This window comes from Kogia breviceps, chromosome 4 (genome assembly GCF_026419965.1).
Source record: "Kogia breviceps isolate mKogBre1 chromosome 4, mKogBre1 haplotype 1, whole genome shotgun sequence".
NCBI lineage: Eukaryota > Metazoa > Chordata > Mammalia > Artiodactyla > Physeteridae > Kogia > Kogia breviceps.
The window spans coordinates 91040643-91058507 of NC_081313.1; the positions used below are offsets into that span (position 1 = coordinate 91040643).

Genomic DNA, 17865 nt, shown 5'->3' on the forward strand with positions numbered 1-17865 from the left:
CTGAAAGAATTTCTCGTGGCAGTAAATCCAGCTGGGAGAATATGAACGCGAAGAGGGAGTGAATGACGACGGTGAGGGATAAGGCTGGCTAAAATTCGCTCTGAAGATCTAGTATCCCGCGGCTGCGTTGCCCCTCCCAAGGCCAGAGTCAAATAAGAAATAAGAAAAAAAAATGCACCCGTGCGAGGATGACCGGCTCTTCGGCTTCCTGCGGACTCCCATGACTCAAAGCTGAGAGTACTATACGAGAAAACATGTAAACAAAGTCACTGCTACAGTGTGAATGGATATTTCTCCAAATGTTTACCCTCAGATATGGGAGTTCAGAGGAAAACCTTTTAAGTAGGGAAGAGTTGGGGTGCGCAGGTGGCTTTAGCAGCCTCACAAAGTGTTCTAGTTTTCATCTGTTTGAAGGTGAGTAACATTTATACCAGTGCCTGTGAAGTCACCCATCTGATAGGATGCTTGGCAAATCTGAATACTAAAAATCAGGTGTTTGCAAATTACATCTACCAGGATATGTAGTTTGAGAACCAAGAATAGGAAGGAATGCAAGGCTACACTATTAGTCATTTTTGATAGACTTGCACTGAGAATAAACAATACTTCATAAACATTTTAATTAGCATCACTAAGAGAATCACCAAACCCCACTTGCTAGTTATTATTGGCAGATTTTAAAAATCTTACCTAATTGTTTATATATAAAAGGAATAATAATTTGGTGATAACTTTTCCGTTATCATCTTACATGTATTCATCTGTAAAACACACCTACCTTGGGGGGCTGTGTGGAGTTAATGAGATATAAAGTATGTAAAACTTTAACCAAAGCACTTTTCCATGACTATTTCAAGGTATTATCCGTACATACATGCAAACAAGAACCACGATGATTGGCCAATAATAACTAGAAAGTGAATGGAGCCCCAGGCATAGATCGTCAAGGCAGATTATGTAATTTCTGAGTAGCTGAACTGGAATTTGGTCCAGGTCTGCTGGATTCTGAAACTGGGGCTCTTAACCCCCATGAAACTCATAATGTGTTTCACAGGCTGTCAGGCACATACCTATGCACAGCAGGCGGGACCAGAAATAAAGCCCTAATCCCTGCCAGGAAGCTTTACACAGGTAAATGGTGGAGAGGAGCAAGTCCACTTAACCATTTCAGAAAAGTAGATTCGTATCTCTCATTATTAGAATTGAGCTGGGTACATTGCTCGGTAGCTTTGCATATTTTCTTACAGAACCTGGTAGAATATGTTTAAAAGAAAATCAACTTGACTTTTTTTTTGAAAGGGGTTGCTGCGTAAAGTCATACATCACACTTACTCCTGTAAGAAGGTTTTGTTTCTTTGCCCTTTGCTCTTCATCTTTTGCCTTGTTTTTCTTGGTTAGAAAGAAGTTGGGCTAACTCAAAACCCCTCTGTGTCTATCAAAGTGGAATGCTACTGAAAGCAAAACTGCAGGTTCAGAAAAAATTAAATAATATTATCTGAAGCTGTTATTGAGGACCATGGACCAGGCACAGTGCTAAGCATTTTACATGTATTAACTCATTTAATCCTGATAACCTTATAAGGTATGCATTATTATTATTATACTCACAAGAGAACAGTAATATATAGGGCAACAGACAGGTCCCCTATCCAAATAGTTTGGAATAGGTGGAGTAAATGGAAATTAGCTTTCCATCTAAAGTTCAAGTATAAAAGAGATATATAATGTATTTTACCAACTATAGAAAGTCACCCTAGAGAGGAAAAATAGCTTCCCTGCCAATCCCTGACTGTAATCAGACTGAATATATTAACAAATCTAAAAAAGGAATTTTTAAGAAGAAAAACAGAAAAAATTCCAAAACACAGAAATAATATATCCACTATTTCTGCCAGGAGGCAATAAATCTAGAACTAAAAAGCAAAATAAAAACATGGAAAAAAATCCCCAACTACTTGAAATTTAAAAAAAAAATCTGTCCCCCAAACTTTGATCAAAAAGAAAATCAAATATTACATACTGAAGAATGTTAATAAAATATTGCAAACATTAATATTAATAAATTAAACATTAATAAATATTAACCCTTTAGAAAAATTCATAACCTTAATTCACATCAACAAGTATTTATTAAATCCCTGCTGTAGGAAACCTGTTGAAGCTGAGCCAGTTTATAAAGTGACCCCCAACCAATTCCAGAGCTGGATTGAATCCTGAACCTTTTATTTATATAATCCAATAATTTTTTTTAACATCAGTTTGAGCTGACTTTCCCTTGTTTAGGATGAAAAGAGCTTTTAGGGAATAGAGGACCCCTTTTCTCTTGCGACACTTTCTTCCTTTGGTCAATTAATCTATGACAAAGGAAGCAAGAATATACAATGGAGAAAAGACAGTCTCCTCAATAAGTGGTGCTGGGAAAACTGGACAGCTACGTGTAAAAGAATGAAATTAGAACATTCTCTAACACCACACACAAAAATAAACTCAAAATGTATTAAAGATCTAAATGTAATACAGGATACTATAAAACTTCTAAAGGAAAACGTAGGCAGAACACACTTTGACATAAATAGCAGCAATATATTTTTGGATCCCTCTCCTAGAGAAATGGAAATAAAAACAAAAATAAACAAATGGGGACTTAATTAAACTTAAAAGCTTTTGCACCACAAAGGAAACCGTAAACAACAGAAAAGCCTGTGAACTGGGAGAAAATATTTGCAAATGATGCTACTGACAAGGGATTAATTTTCAAAATATACAAACAGCCTATGAGGCTTAATATAAAAAAAAAAAAATCAAAAAATGGGCAGAAGACCTAAATAGACATTTCTCCAAAGAAGACATACAGATGGCCAACAGGCATGTGAAAAGATGCTTAACATCACTAATTATTAGAGAAATGCATATCAAAACCACAGTGAGGTATCACCTCACACCAGTAAAAATGGCCATCATTAAAAAGTCTACAAATAATAAATGCTAGAGAGGGTGTGGATAAAAATGAACCCTCGTACACTGTTGTTGAGAATGTAAATTGGTGCAACCACTATAGAAAACAGTATGGAAGCTCCTTAAAAAACCAAAAATAGAGCTACCATATGATCCTGCAGTCCCACTACTGGGTACATACCTGGAGAAAACTCTAATTTGAAAAGATACATGCACTCAATGTTCTGGTGGCACTATTCACAATAGCCAAGACATGGAAACAACCTAAATGTCCATAAACAGATGAATGGATAGAGAAGATGTGGTACATATGTACAATGGAATATTACTCAGCCAAGAAAGAATGAAATAATGCCATTTGCAGCAACATGGATAGACCTAGAGATTATCATATTAAGTGAAGTTAAGTCAGACAAAGACAAATATCATATGATGTCACATATGTGGAATCTAAAAAAAATGATACAAATGAACTTATTTACAAAACAAATTAGACTCATAGACATAGAAAACAAGACATACACACTACTGTAGATAAAATAGGTAAACAACAAGGACGTACTGTATAGCACAGGGAACTATACTCAATATCTTGTAATAACCTATAAGGAAAAATATCTGAAAAAGAATGTATATATATATATATATATATATATGTACAACTGAATCACTTTGCTGTACACTTGAAACACAACATTGTAAATTAACTATAGTTTAATTAAAAAAACTTTAAAGGAAGAATATCTTCTTTGCAGCATTGTTGTAAGTGTTCAAGACTGGCTGCAGAGGCTGGAGGTTAGCAAAGATTTGGCACTGGTGGGCACAGAGAAATGGTAGTGGGGTTGGGGGGAAGTCCTTGGATGAGAACACGAGTTAGAGTGTGGAACAGAGGTCCCCAAATCTCCCATACATCTGCCTCATGGATGGGAAGCATTTAAAACTACAGACTTCAAGCCCTATCCTGAAACTACTAAATTAGAATCTTTGGAAGTGGGGATATAGGAATGTGACTTCTGGATGATGTCCCATAGCAAATCTAAAACCAGTCTGGGGACTTCCCTGGTGGCGGCACAGTGGATAAGGCTCCGCGCTCCCAATGCAGGGGATTGGTCAGGGAACAAGATCCCACATGCATGCCACAACTGAGAGTTTGCATGCTGCAACTAAGGAGCCCATGTGCTGCAACGAAGTAGCTGGGAGCTGCAACTAAGGAGCCCGCCTGCCACAACTAGACCCAGTGCAGCCAAATAAATAAATATTTACAAAATAAATAAATAAAATAAAACCAGTCTGACTAGTATTTAAGTACTACCAGAAAAGAAAAGGAAGCAAGGTTTGTGTGAGAATAGAGTGGGCCAGAGGCACAGGCAAATGTTAAGATTCAGTGGGTAAAATACTGAATTCTCCTTAGTATTTATTTCTGTTACTTAATTTTGTGTTTTACTCTTTTGTGCTGTCTGCTCTATTGTTTAAAGCTTATGCTATTTTTTTTAAGTGCACTTTTAAGAAAATTTAGGGCAACTGAATAGTAAAACATGCTCTACCAATGTACAGAAAATATTCATGTTAGACCATGATTAAAATGAACAAAGCAAGCAAACAAAACTCAAATTTTACTTGTTGTTCATATATCAAAATATTCAGATGAAAATGAAGGCCAACCAGCAATATTATAATCATCATAAATTATATAACTGGCTGATACCAAATTCAACCTTGTAGATAAAATCTATGGACTGTTTATAGTCCAGGCACTGCTCTAGGTAGATATTATCATGATCTCCATCTTGCTTACTAGGAAACTGAAGCTTAGGAAGTTTAGGTAATTATCCTAAAATCACATAGCTAATGAGTGACAGAGGTCAGATGTCAGTAGGAAAGCTGATGCCCCATCAGGAAAAGCAGTAGAATTTCTGTCTGGGTGTGGGAGGCCATGCCAGCTCATGTGTACTCACGGTACCTGAAGATCAGGAGCCTGGTTGCTTCACGTGTGGCTGAGCACAGTTGGTAGCAACTTGCTATCTCCACTGTAAAGATGGTTATTGAAGTTAAAGAAATTTCCTGTTGTGTTTAGGTTCACAAATGGTCAGAATATTGATACATGACTGTAAAGTGAAACCAAGCAGAGGGAAGTGCTGGTCTCAAACACCAGAAGTTAAGTTGAGTGTTTGTGTAAAAGAAAGGACTCTACACGCAGAGAGAGAAGAGAAAGGACCAACTATAGTCCATATCTGTGGACTGATATGATCAGCAAGGTAACTCTGATAGAATTATTTTTTAATTTATTTCATGCAATTATCTAAAACAAGGGTCCGCAAATGACAACCCATATGCCAAATTAGGTCCGCCACATTTTTTTGTAAGTAAAATTTTGTTGGAACATAGACACACTCACTAATCTATGTACTATGATTGCTCTCACACCACAATGTCATAATTGAGAAATGGCAACAGACACTATGTGGTCTGCAAAGATGAAAACATTACTATCTGAACCTTTATAGTAAAACTTTGCTGATCTCTGCTCTAAAACATATTTCACAAATCTAGGTTTAAGATTTAAAATTTTAAAGAGCTAAACGCAGTCTTGATACACATCTGAGAGCTCTTATTTCCTTGGATCACAGGTATCAAACACATGGGGAGGTAAAACCACTTGAGAAGGAACAAAGTATAAGAGAATTCAGTTGGACCAGGACCTTTGACTTACAAGGTCAATTTTTCCTCCAGAGAATGAACTTTGTTCACTGCAAGGGTACATGTATAAATATTCCAGCTCAGAAAACACTGTATTGCACTTGGATAAGCAAAAGTGCAAAGCAATTGTGACATAGTTTGCCTTTTGCAAACCTGATCTCCTGGGTTTTTTTTTTTTTATAAATTTATTTATTTTATTTTATTTATTTATTTTTGGTTGTGTTGGGTGTTCGTTGCTGCACGTGGGCTTTCTCTAGGTGCGGTGAGCGGAGGCTACTCTTCGTTGTGGTGCGAGGGCTTCTCATTGCGGTGGCTTCCCTTGTTGCAGAACACAGGATCTAGGCACGCAGTCTTCAGTAGTTGTGGTGCATGGGCTTAGTTGCTCCACTGCACGTGGGATCTTCCCAGACCAGGGATCGAACTTGTGTCCCCTGCATTGGCAGGTGGATTCTTAACCACTGCACCACCAGGGAAGTCCCTGATCTCCTGTTTCTGATTTCACATTTTCTCTCTTAAGAACTTGTATTGTGGGCTTCCCTGGTGGCACAGTGGTTGAGAATCTGCCTGCCGATGCAGGGGACAAGGGTTCGTGCCCTGGTCCGGGAAGATCCCACATGCCACGGAGAGGCTGGGCCCGTGAGCCATGGCTGCTGAGCCTGCGCGTCCGGAGCCTGTGCTCCGCAATGGGAGAGGCGACAACAGTGAGAGGCCCGCATACCAAATAAATAAATAAATAAATAAAAGAACTTGTATTGTGTTTCCATAAATTTGTCAATAAGGGCCTGCTCTGTGTCAGAGATAGTTCTAAAATATTTACATTCGTAATCTGACTACTTCTTTATTTCCTTCCCCCTTTTCCTTTTCTCTCACAGAATTATAGCTGTTAATTTTTAGCTGGGCACATCAGAGTCCAGAAAAACAGACATTTCCCAGGCACTCTGATAGCTAGAGCTCTGAATGGACTTGGGTCCTGCCAATAAGATGTACTCGTGAGAGATCTGAAAAGATGTCAAAATCATGCTTTACTGCTTCTGCAATTCTAGGCAGTCTTCTGTCTTCCAATGCCCTGCCCCAGTTTAAAGTTGCCTTATGATCCTTATGGTTTCCCAACAGCTGTAGGAACATCTGCATTGTTGGCTCCACACTGTTGTACTGTTCAGAAAGGATTTCTTCAACCCTCCAACTGATTCTCTAAGCAATAACAAAACCTGTACTAAATCTTTTTCTGATTAGACTAGTTAAAATGGCTTCTGTTCTTTGCAAGTGAATGTTTACCAATGCAAAATTTGGAATTTAGAAATGGGGTGATGCCCTACAGGATATTAATGTATGTTTTCTTGACTTAGCAGTCCAAGAAGCAGATGATGAGGACAGGTAACAGTTGGTCCTCCTTATCCACAAGTTCTGCATTCACCAGTTCAACCTCAGAACCTGAGGATACTGAGGGCAAGCTGTATCTCTGCTAAGGAAAGGAGAGAGAATCTAAAGCTGTAGCAGAGAATCTCAACCTGTGTCAGAGAATCTAAAATATTTGTAAGCCTGACGGTTTGGTGCTTCACAGCATTAAAAAATGTCCACTGTATCTGTACCTCCACACTGAAGTGATAATAAGAGTTAGCTGTGAAGGAGTACAGAGGCCCCAAATATTTACAAGAATCTCTAGAAAGCCTTCTGGGCTGGGCAAGAAGAATCAGTACAGCAGCACAGATCAGATTAAGGGTGTTGCCCTACCACTCAAGACTCTTATTATTTTAGGGCATTATGGAAGCTGCCTCTGTTAGTTGCTAGGGCTGCTATAAAAAAAGTACTGAAAACTGGGTGACTTAAACAATGGAAATTTATTGTCTTACAGTTCTAGAGGCTAGAAGTTTGAGATCAAGGTGTCCATAGGGTAGTTTCTTCTGAGAGCAGAGAGGGAAAATCTGTTCCATGGCTCTCCCCTGACTTCTGGTGGTTTACTGACAACCTGTGGTGTTCCTTGGCTTGGGGCTGCATCACCTTGATCTCTACCTTTATCTTCACATGACATTGTACCTGTGTGCATGACTGCATCCAAATTTCCCCTTTTTGTATAAGGACACCAGTCATACTGGGTTAGGGCTCACCCTAATTATCTCATTTCAACTTGATTACCACTGTAAAGATCTTGTCTTCAAATAAGGTCACATTCTGAGGTACTGGGAGTTAAGAATCAAACATATCTTCTTGGGGGGGACACAATTCAACCCATAAACACCATAATTAGGTTGAAAAGAGGCTGTGAAGATCATAGCAGGTAATAATTAAAACAAGGTCTTCAGACTTTTATATATATATGTATTTGATTGATAAATATATATAATACATCATATATATGTGTGTGTATATACACACATGTGTATATGTGTATATACACGTGTATATACACATGTATATATACATATGTGTGTGTATACACACACACACACACATATATAAAGTCTAGGTGATTTCTTTGGGTACAATTTTTACACTGCAACTGACCAGAAGAAAGACTGGATGCCTATTAAGTTAAGAGGAAATAGTTTACCAGAGAAACCATAAACCTGGCCTGCCAAAGCCTGACGGAGTACAGTGCAAACTTAAGTACTCAAACCTACACTAGCAAAAATCAGGATGTGAAAGTTTTGCAGCCCCAAGAAGGGCAGACTCTCCAACGCCCAATGAAGCTGTGATCGAGGCTAATGGACAAAGAAGGACCTCCAAGAAAATAAAGCCAGTAGTCATGGAGATGATAGAGGAACCAGAGGTTTTGGATGGACTAACCTAGAAAATTATAATAGTCTATTGCCAGGGCAGACATCTCTGAAATTTCTGCCCATTACAATATTTTTTTTTTTGGAAGGGAACTTTTTGTTATAGTTATCCTGTTCTTATTCCACCATAGAAGTGGTGTTGGGGGGGTGTGCTTGTGTGTGGGTGTCGGTGTGTGTTGGGCATGGGGGAATAACTCACCAGTCACTTCCTGAATCACCTGTCCACAGGTAGCCACATCTGGACCTAATGGAGAGAACTTTGTGTCACTCAGATAGCCTGGTCTTTGAGCTGGGTTTAGTGTCTGGAAGATGAAACTTTGAAGTCATACCTCTTAGGTAAGGTATGAAGTTTCCCTATTTGGGAAAAAGGGTGCTTACAGATCTCAGGGATGGAAGTGGTGGTCTATGTCAGACTGCTAGATGTCCTCCAATAGCTATTCCTCCCCTTTCTTTTAATCTATGGTGATAGAACCTCCAATGTTTTATTTGAACATAAGATCACTCCAGGGCTTCCCTGGTGGCGCAGTGGTTGAGAGTCCGCCTGCCGATGCAGGGGACACGGGTTCGTGCCCCAGTCTGGGAGGACCCCACATGCCACGGAGCGGCTGGGCCCGTGAGCCATGGCCGCTGAGCCTGCGCCTCCGGAGCCTGTGCTCCGCAACGGGAGAGGCCGCGACAGTGAGAGGCCCGCATACCGCAAAAAAAAAAAAAGATCACTCCAAATAAAGACTATATATCTGAGTTTCCCATGCAGCTACAGCTGTGGTTATGAATTAGTTTCTGCCAATCAGATGCTCTCTTGAAACATTTAGAAGGCAAGAGCCAGGAAAGGCAATGTGGAAGTCTCTGGTTTGCCTGCAGTGGATTCTTGATCAGAGAGGCTTTCCTGGTCATGGTAGAAGCAAAGTAGTTTTAAAACTGGTAACCAGGGCTTCTCCGGTGGCACAGTGGTTAAGAATCCACCTGCCGGGCTTCCCTGGTGGCGCAGTGGTTGAGAATCCGCCTGCCGATGCAGGAGACACGGGTTCGTGCCCTGGTCCGGGAAGATCCCACATGCCGCGGAGCAACTAAGCCCGTGAGCCATGGCCGCTAGGCCTGCGCGTCCGGAGCCTGTGCTCCGCAACGGGAGAGGCCACAACAGTGAGAGGCCCGCATACCGCAAAAAAAAAAAAAAAAAAAAAAAAAAGAATCCACCTGCCAATGCAGGGGACATGGGTTCAAGCCCCTGGTCCAGGAAAATCCCACATGCCACAGAGCAACTAAGCCTGTGCGCCACAACCACCGAGCCTGTACTATAGAGCCAGTGAGCCACAACTACTGAGCCCGCGCGCCTACCTAGAGCCCATGCTCTGCAACAAGAGAAGCCACTGCAATGAGAAGCCTGCGCACTGCAACAAAGAGTAGCCCCCGCTCGCTGCAACTAGAGAAAGCCTGTGCGTAGCAATGAAGACCCAGTGCAGCCATAAATAAATAAATAAATAAATAAATAAATAAATAAATAAATAACCAGTAACCATAGCAGCAGCTTCCCAAATGGACAGGTGGCTTCCCGAACATAGAAAGAGGCAATAGGTCCCTTGGTGGCCCAGTGTTCTTTTGTTTTGTTTTTTAACTATACACATTTATGTATAAAAAACATAAGTTTCATACATCACAAAAAACCTTCCATTATAACACAGAAGTGATATTACCAGACAAGCATCAGTGAAGTATACTGCCTCTTCTACTTGTTATTGTACAAAGCTGTAGATAATGCAGCCCATGCAATATACCCAAGAACACTAGAGTCCTACACCCAAGTACAATTAATATGATAAAGCAGCCCTCTGCAAGTGGTGCTGGATACCACTAAGAAGTCTACTGCAGCCATGTTGGTTATGATTTTCCATGCAGAAGGGTACAGTTACATTAAGAACTGAAGTCTTTAAAAAAGCTTTAAACATTCTTTCTTGAACCAAAACAATTCAACAAAATATGCACATGAAAAATTAGCTATTCAGATACCCTTGCAAATTAAAATTCAGATGCATGTTACTCAATAGAGCTGCTGTATGTGAAAACCAAATGTAGAGTTTTAACTTCGTCTTGTAGACAAATTAATCTTAGTGCAGTTCTGTGCTACACAATATTGTTAGCAATGAGAGTAATGCAGACATCTTCTGGTGCAGGCCAGCACGATAAGCTTCAAAGATAGCTCAAGACCCTGTTGACTTGATCTGTTTTACTCTTTATAACCAGTTATGATGTGTACCTTCCAAAGAATGTCTTATTTGACAACTTTTAGAAGACCAATTAGCCAGGCTTACATATGGCACCAAAACACTAGTTTCACGGAAAGGTCTGATAGCTTTCTTTATAGCTTTCTTCCCACTTCCAAGGAAAATGTGAAAATTAACAGGGTAAAGTTTATGGTAGAAGTAGACTGCCAGTCCTTTTCTGGTGTACCATTAAAAAAAAAAAATACAGGCACATAACACTAGCCACAGATTATACCTTGATTACATTCTCAAAGGCAGATATGCTGCAAACATGCAGATATTTCACGTACTTTGTTTGGCACAAGGGAACTAAATTTTGTCCCTGTTATCTGTGTTTTCAACTTGCTATGCAGATTTTCATCCAATTTTATTCAGGGGAAGGCATATACATTTTGTAGGGCTGTATCTATCCAATTCTGCCTGTAACAAACACCCACACATCCTAAAATATCAATTATAAGACAGACGAGTGTAAAGTAAAACTCTGGAGAACATCAAAGGAAAATGGCCATGCATCTGCTCTTTAATGTTTTCCTACGATATACTAAAATAAAAACAATGTTATCAGTCTCTTCACAAGTAGTAATTTATATTCTCTGGATTTTTTCAGCCACAACAACTGGATTCTCTTTTCTAATTTTTGCTGCAGCTTCTGCTTTGTAATCATATGGACAGTTGTGCTTGTCAGAGTAACGGTGAAGTCCACAGAACAAATTTCCACACCGGCAGTCAAACCCTGTAAGGCCAACTTTCTTTCTGCACATGAAACATCTGTTCTTTGGTTTGGGCAACTCAGGGGCTTTTTCTTCACTTTGAGAAGTACTGGGCTGAGAAACTGATGGACTGGGCTGAGTGACAACTGGCTCTGACACCTCTGTTTTCAGGGTAGTTATTTTGTCCTCTCTTGAAATGCTCATTTCTGTCATTTGCTGAGTTACAGGCAACGCAGCCACAGGCACATTTCTTGATTTTTCAGATGTGCTGCCAGCAGCACCTTCACAGTTGTTTAAACTAGCATCTGCTCTTTGTACAGATGCAGAATCTGAGGTAGGGCTGTTGGAACCACTAGCTGTCCCCATTGGGCTCATTCTGCCACTATTCTGCTGCCTCTGAAGATGTTCTTTGTAGCAAACAGAACACATTCCATTTGTCCTAGGATTCCCATAAAAGCCACATCCTGTACTACACAGCATGGGCCCTGGGGTCTGGTTAGTCTCCTGGTCATTTTTCTGCCTTTGGTGGCAGGAACAGAGCTGGCGCGCGACGCCGGCGCCGTGGGACCGGGCCGAGTCCTCAGGGAGGGGCGAGCCGGAAGCCCTGAATTCACTGCCACCGCGGCCGCCACCGCCGCGGGTGGTGGCCCAGTTTTATGCTATGACTCTCAGATTTATTTATTTATTTATTTTAACATCTTTATTGGAATATAATTGCTTTACAATGGTGTGTTAGTTTCTGCTTTACAACAAAGCGAATCAGTTACACATATACATATGTTCCCATATCTCTTCCCTCTTGCATCTCCCTCCCTCCCACCCTCCCTATCCCACCCCTCTAGGTGGTCACAAACCACCTAGCTGATCTCCCTGTGCCATGCGGCTGCTTCTCACTAGCTATACACCCTACTTTGGTAGCGTATATATGTCCATGCCACTCTCTCACTTCATCACAGCTTACCCTTCCCCTTCCCCATATCCTCAAGTCCATGCTCTAGTAGGTCTGTGTTTTATTACCGTCCTACCCCTAGGCTCTTCATGACATTTTTTTTTCTTAGATTCCATATATATGTGTTAGTATACGGTATTTGTTTTTCTCCTTCTGACTTACTGCACTCTGAATGACAGAATCCAGGTCCATCCACCTCAGTACAAATAACTCAGTTTCATTTCTTTTTATGGCTGAGTAATATTCCATTGTATATATGTGCCACATCTTCTTTATCCATTCATCTGTTGATGGACACTTAGGTTGCTTCCATGTCCTGCCTATTGTAAATAGAGCTGCAATGAATATTTTGGTACATGACTCTTTTTGAATTATGGTTTTCTCAGGGTATATGCCCAGTAGTGGGATTGCTGGGTCATATGGTAGTTCTATTTGTAGTTTTTTTTTTTTTTTTTTTTTTTTTTTTTTGCGGTACGCAGGCCTCTCACTGTTGTGGCCTTTCCCGTTGCGGAGCACAGGCTCCGGACGCGCAGGCTCAGTGGCCATGGCTCACGGGCCCAGCCGCTCCGCGGCATGTGGGATCTTCCCGGACCGGGGCACGAACCCGTGTCCCCTGCATCGGCAGGCGGATTCTCAACCACTGCGCCACCAGGGAAGCCCTATTTGTAGTTTTTTAAGGAACCTCCATACTGTTCTCCATAGTGGCTGTATCAATTTACATTCCCACCAGCAGTGCAAGAGTCTTCCCTTTTCTCCACACCCTCTCCAGCAGGTATTGTTTCTAGATTTTTTGATGATGGCCATTCTGAGTGGTGTGAGATGATATCTCATTGTAGTTTTGATTTACATTTCTCTAATGATTAATAATGTTGAGCATTCTTTCATGTGTTTGTTGGCAATCTATATATCTTCTTTGGAGAAATGTCTATTTAGGTTTTCTGCTCATTTTTGGATTGGGGTTTTTTTTGTTGTTATTGAGCTGCATGAGTTGCTTCTAAATTTTGGAGATTAATCCTTTGTCAGTTGCTTAATTTGCAAATATTTTCTCCCATTCTGAGGGTTGTGTTTTGGTCTTGTTTATGGTATCCTTTGCTGTGCAGAAGCTTTTAAGTTTCATTAGGTCCCATGTGTTTATTTTTGTTTTTATTTCCATTTCTCTAGGAGATGGGTCAAAAAGAATCTTGCTGTGATTTATGTCATAGAGTGTTCTGCCTATGTTTTCCTCTAAGAGTTTGATAGTGTCTGGCCTTACATGTAGGTCTTTAACCCATTTTGAGTTTATTTTTGTGTGTGGTGTTAGGGAGTGTTCTAATTTCATACTTTTACATGTAGCTGTCCAGTTTTGCCAGCACCACTTATTGAAGAGGCTGTCTTTTCTCCACTGTATATTCTTGCCTCCTTTATCAAAGATAAGGTGAACATATGTGTGTGAGTTTATCTCTGGGCTTTCTATCCTGTTCCATTGATCTATATTTCTGTTTTTGTGCCAGTACCATAATGTCTTGATTACTGTAGCTTTGTAGTATAGTCTGAAATCAGGGAGCCTGATTCCTCCAGCTCCATTTTTTGTTCTCAAGATTTCTTTTTTAATATAGGTATATACAGGAAGACTATTACCCCTATATTACTGCTTTAGGAATTATTACTTCTTTAGCTGTATACCATAAAATTTCTTATGCTATGTTTTCATTTTTATTCAGTTAAAAATTTTCCTAATTTCACTTTAGATTTCTTTTTTGACTCATGGGTTATTTAAAAGTGTGTCACTTAATTTCCAAGTAGGGTTTTGTCCAGATAACTTTCTGTTATTGATTTCTAATTTAAGTCCATTGTGGTCAGAGAACATAGTCTGTATGTCTTTTGTTCCTCTATTTTGATTGCAAACAGAAATTCAATCCCATATTTTTGGACTTGTAGGTTGTTTCTAATTTTTGTGCTATTAAAAACAATTCTTGGGCTTCCCTGGTGGCGCAGTGGTTGAGAATCCGCCTGCCGATGCAGGGGACACAGGTTCGTGTCCCAGTCCGGGAAGATCCCATATGCCGCGGAGCAGCTGAGCCCGTGAGCCATGGCCACTGAGCCTGCACATCCGGAGCCTGTGCTCCACAATGGGAGAGGCCACAACAGTGAGAGGCCCACATACCGGAAAAACAAAAAAAAAACCAATTCTTAGACAAAGATGAACTTGGAATCGTTGCACCCATTCTTTAGTATTTTCTTAGGTAAATTTCAAGAAGCAAAAATTCTGAGTTAAAGAATGTTTACTTTTTATAGAATTTGTACATACTGTTAGGTGGCTTGTTTCATGCTTTCGTTCATATTCAATAATGTGCAAATACTTTCTTCAGATCAATTTTTTCTATAACATGTTCTTTCTGATTGCATAATACTTTATTGATACACCAAATTGTATTTAATAATTCTCTCTTGTGGACATCTTGGCTCTTTCTAATTTGGGACAAATTTCCATAATGCTTTAATAAATTATATTGTGGATCATTAGTTTCTGGGAAAATATTGACCTCATAAAAGCAGTGATTGGGAAAATTAGTCAGGGACTATATATCTGTTGAATACATTGAATCAAATCAAATCTAACACCACATTAAAAGGATAATTAATTATATTGTGGATCATTAGTTTCTGGGAAAATATTGACCTCATAAAAGCAGTGATTTAGGAAAATTAGTCAGGGACTAGATATCTGTTGAAGACATTGAATCAAATCAAATCTAACACCATATTAAAAGGATAATACATCGTTACCAAGAGGGGTTCATCTCAGGGGTGCAAAGTTAGTTTAGCATTCGAAAAGACAATCAATGTAACTTACCATGTTAACAGACTAAAAAAGGAAAACAATATCATCATCTCAATAATGAAGAAAAAGCATTTGACAAATACCCGACGTCGATTCTGATAAAAAAACACTCTGAAAACTAGGAACAGACGTAATAGCCTCAACCTGACAAAGGACATCTATGTACTGCTAACATAATGATGAAAGGCGAACTTCTTCCTGCTAAGATGAGGAAACAGGCAAGGATGTCTACTCCCACCACTTCTATTCAACATCGTACTGGAGGTTTTCACCAGTCCACCAGGCAAGAAAGAGAAATAACAGACATCGTGATTGGAGACGAAGAAGTAAAATTGTCTTTAATCACAGATGACTTGATCATCTATATAGAAAATCCTATGGAATCTATATATCTATATATTTACTAGAGCCAATAAGTAAGTTTAGCAAGGTTGGAAGATGTGTGATCACTATACTAGCAACAAACAAATGGAAATTGAAATTAAAATAATAATACCATTTATGATCACATAAAACATGAACTACTTGGAGATAAATATAAGAAAAAAATGTGGAAGACCTGTGCACTACAAATATAATGAGAGAAATTAAAGAACTCCTGGGACTTCCCTGGTGGTCTAGTGGTAAAGAATCTGCCTTACAATGCAGGGGACACAGGTTCGATCCCTGCTCAGGGAACTAAGATCCCACATGGTTCATGGCAACTAAGCCCAATCGCCATAACTACTGAGCCCACGCGCTCTGGAACCCACACACCACAACTACAGAACCCATGTGCCCTGAAGCCTGTGTGCCACGACTAGAGAAGAGAAAACCCACACGCCACAACTAGAGAGAAGCCTCTGCACCACAATGAAGAGCCCACGTGCCACAACGAAAGATTCCGTGTGCCGCAGCTAAGACTCGACACAACCAAAATTTAAATAAATAAATAAATATTTAAATAAAGAAAATAAAGAACTCCTAAATGAATAGAGAAGAAATGCCATGTTTATGGATAAACATGGATAAAATATCAATTCTCCCCAATTTGATATATAGGTATAACACAATCCCAATTAAAATCTCAGCAGCCTCCTTTGTAGATGTTGAAAGCTAATTCTAAAATTCATGTTGAAATGCAAAGGATGTAGAATAGCCAAACAACTTTGAAAAAGAAGAACAAAGTTGGCTAATTTATACTCTCTGACTTCAAGTTTTAGTATAAAGTTACACTGATCAAGTTGTTATATTAGAATTAAAAAGACAAATACATCAGTAGAACAGAATACAGAATCTAGCAATAGACCCACACACATATGCTTAATTGATTTTCAACAAAGATGCAGAGGCAATTAAAAGTATGAGGTTTACTGAGTAAATTATTTTGTATAGGATGCAGCCATTAAATTTTGCTGTAAAAATACATATGTCAACAAAGTAACATGCTCATAATACATTAAAAGAAAACTGTAGGGTCTAAAACCGTTTATGAATTATTATTCTATTTTTGAATAGGATCTACATTTCTTTCAAAAGGATACACACACAAATAAATACATGCATACACATACAATAGTGATTGTTAATAGTAGGAGCTTGGAAGTGCTTATAATTTTAGTTTTGCTTTTAATGTTTATGCTTCTATTTTGTTTATTTATAATAGATATACACTGTAATAAAAGACAAAACCAAAACATTAAAATGCTGTATAATTATTACATAAAGTGCAATAACAGTATTATTTGGGAAAAAAAGGGGATTGTGTATAATATAAAGAATGGAAATATATTCCAAGTAATACAAAGAGAGATGGAGTTACAGATGGTCTTTTAGCTTTCTCTTTACTGGTTTCCAAGTTTTCTACATTGGGCATATCTAGCTTTTAAAATATTACAAAGGCAAGGTAATCCATATTATCCATACTCACAATAATTCTCTATAACTACCCAGCTAAAGATCTAACTTCTTAATCGGATGTTAAGATCCTCCATGAACAATATGGCCCAGACTGACCTTTCTGACTTTCCTCTTTTCCCCTGCAAGTCCTCCTGTTCTCTGCTTCATTTACCTGGTTCTGTTCTTCGCACCCACCCTCCCTCCCTTCCTCCACTGATGTCCCTTCTTACTTGGGCCATGCTTCCTCCTCTGTACCTTTCTACTTCACCCCAAAGTTTGACGTCAAGTTCCTGCTGTCTCTGAAGTTCCTCTGAGAAATGCTTTTAAGTTCTATCTCTGAATTCCTATGGCACTTCTGTCTTTCCCATACATTTGACACTTAACCATGTTCTAGTTAAAGGATAAGCAAGTTTTACATTAGTGGGGAGAACTTTGATTCCACAGTACTAATGTACATGTTGACCCTATGCTACGGAGACTTAAGGTTCTGGAACTAGACTGTTGGGTTCTAAATCTTGGCTTTACCTTGTTAATAGGTGGTTGATCTTGGGGGAAAATTTTAACTCGCTTTATCTCAGTTTTCTCTTTTAAAAATTGTATAAAAGAGAACTTACCTCATAGAGTTGCTGTGGGGTAAATGAGTAGTACTGAAAAGTATTAGAATGTTTTTTGGAACATAATAAGCACTCAATAGATGTTAGCTATATTATTACAATGATTGTTTTTATTATCATCACAACCTTAGAACCAAGTCTCAGTCATATGTGTCCTTTTGGTCAACCTGGAAATTTTAAGGGCTTAGAAAGCATTCTGAAATAAC

General features: G+C 39.2%; 1 pseudogene; it reads right to left on the bottom strand.

The window, feature by feature from the left end:
- Positions 1–11267: 11267 nt before the first annotated feature.
- LOC131755708 (AN1-type zinc finger protein 5 pseudogene) lies at positions 11268–17284 on the bottom strand (annotated as a pseudogene).
- Positions 17285–17865: the final 581 nt, after the last annotated feature.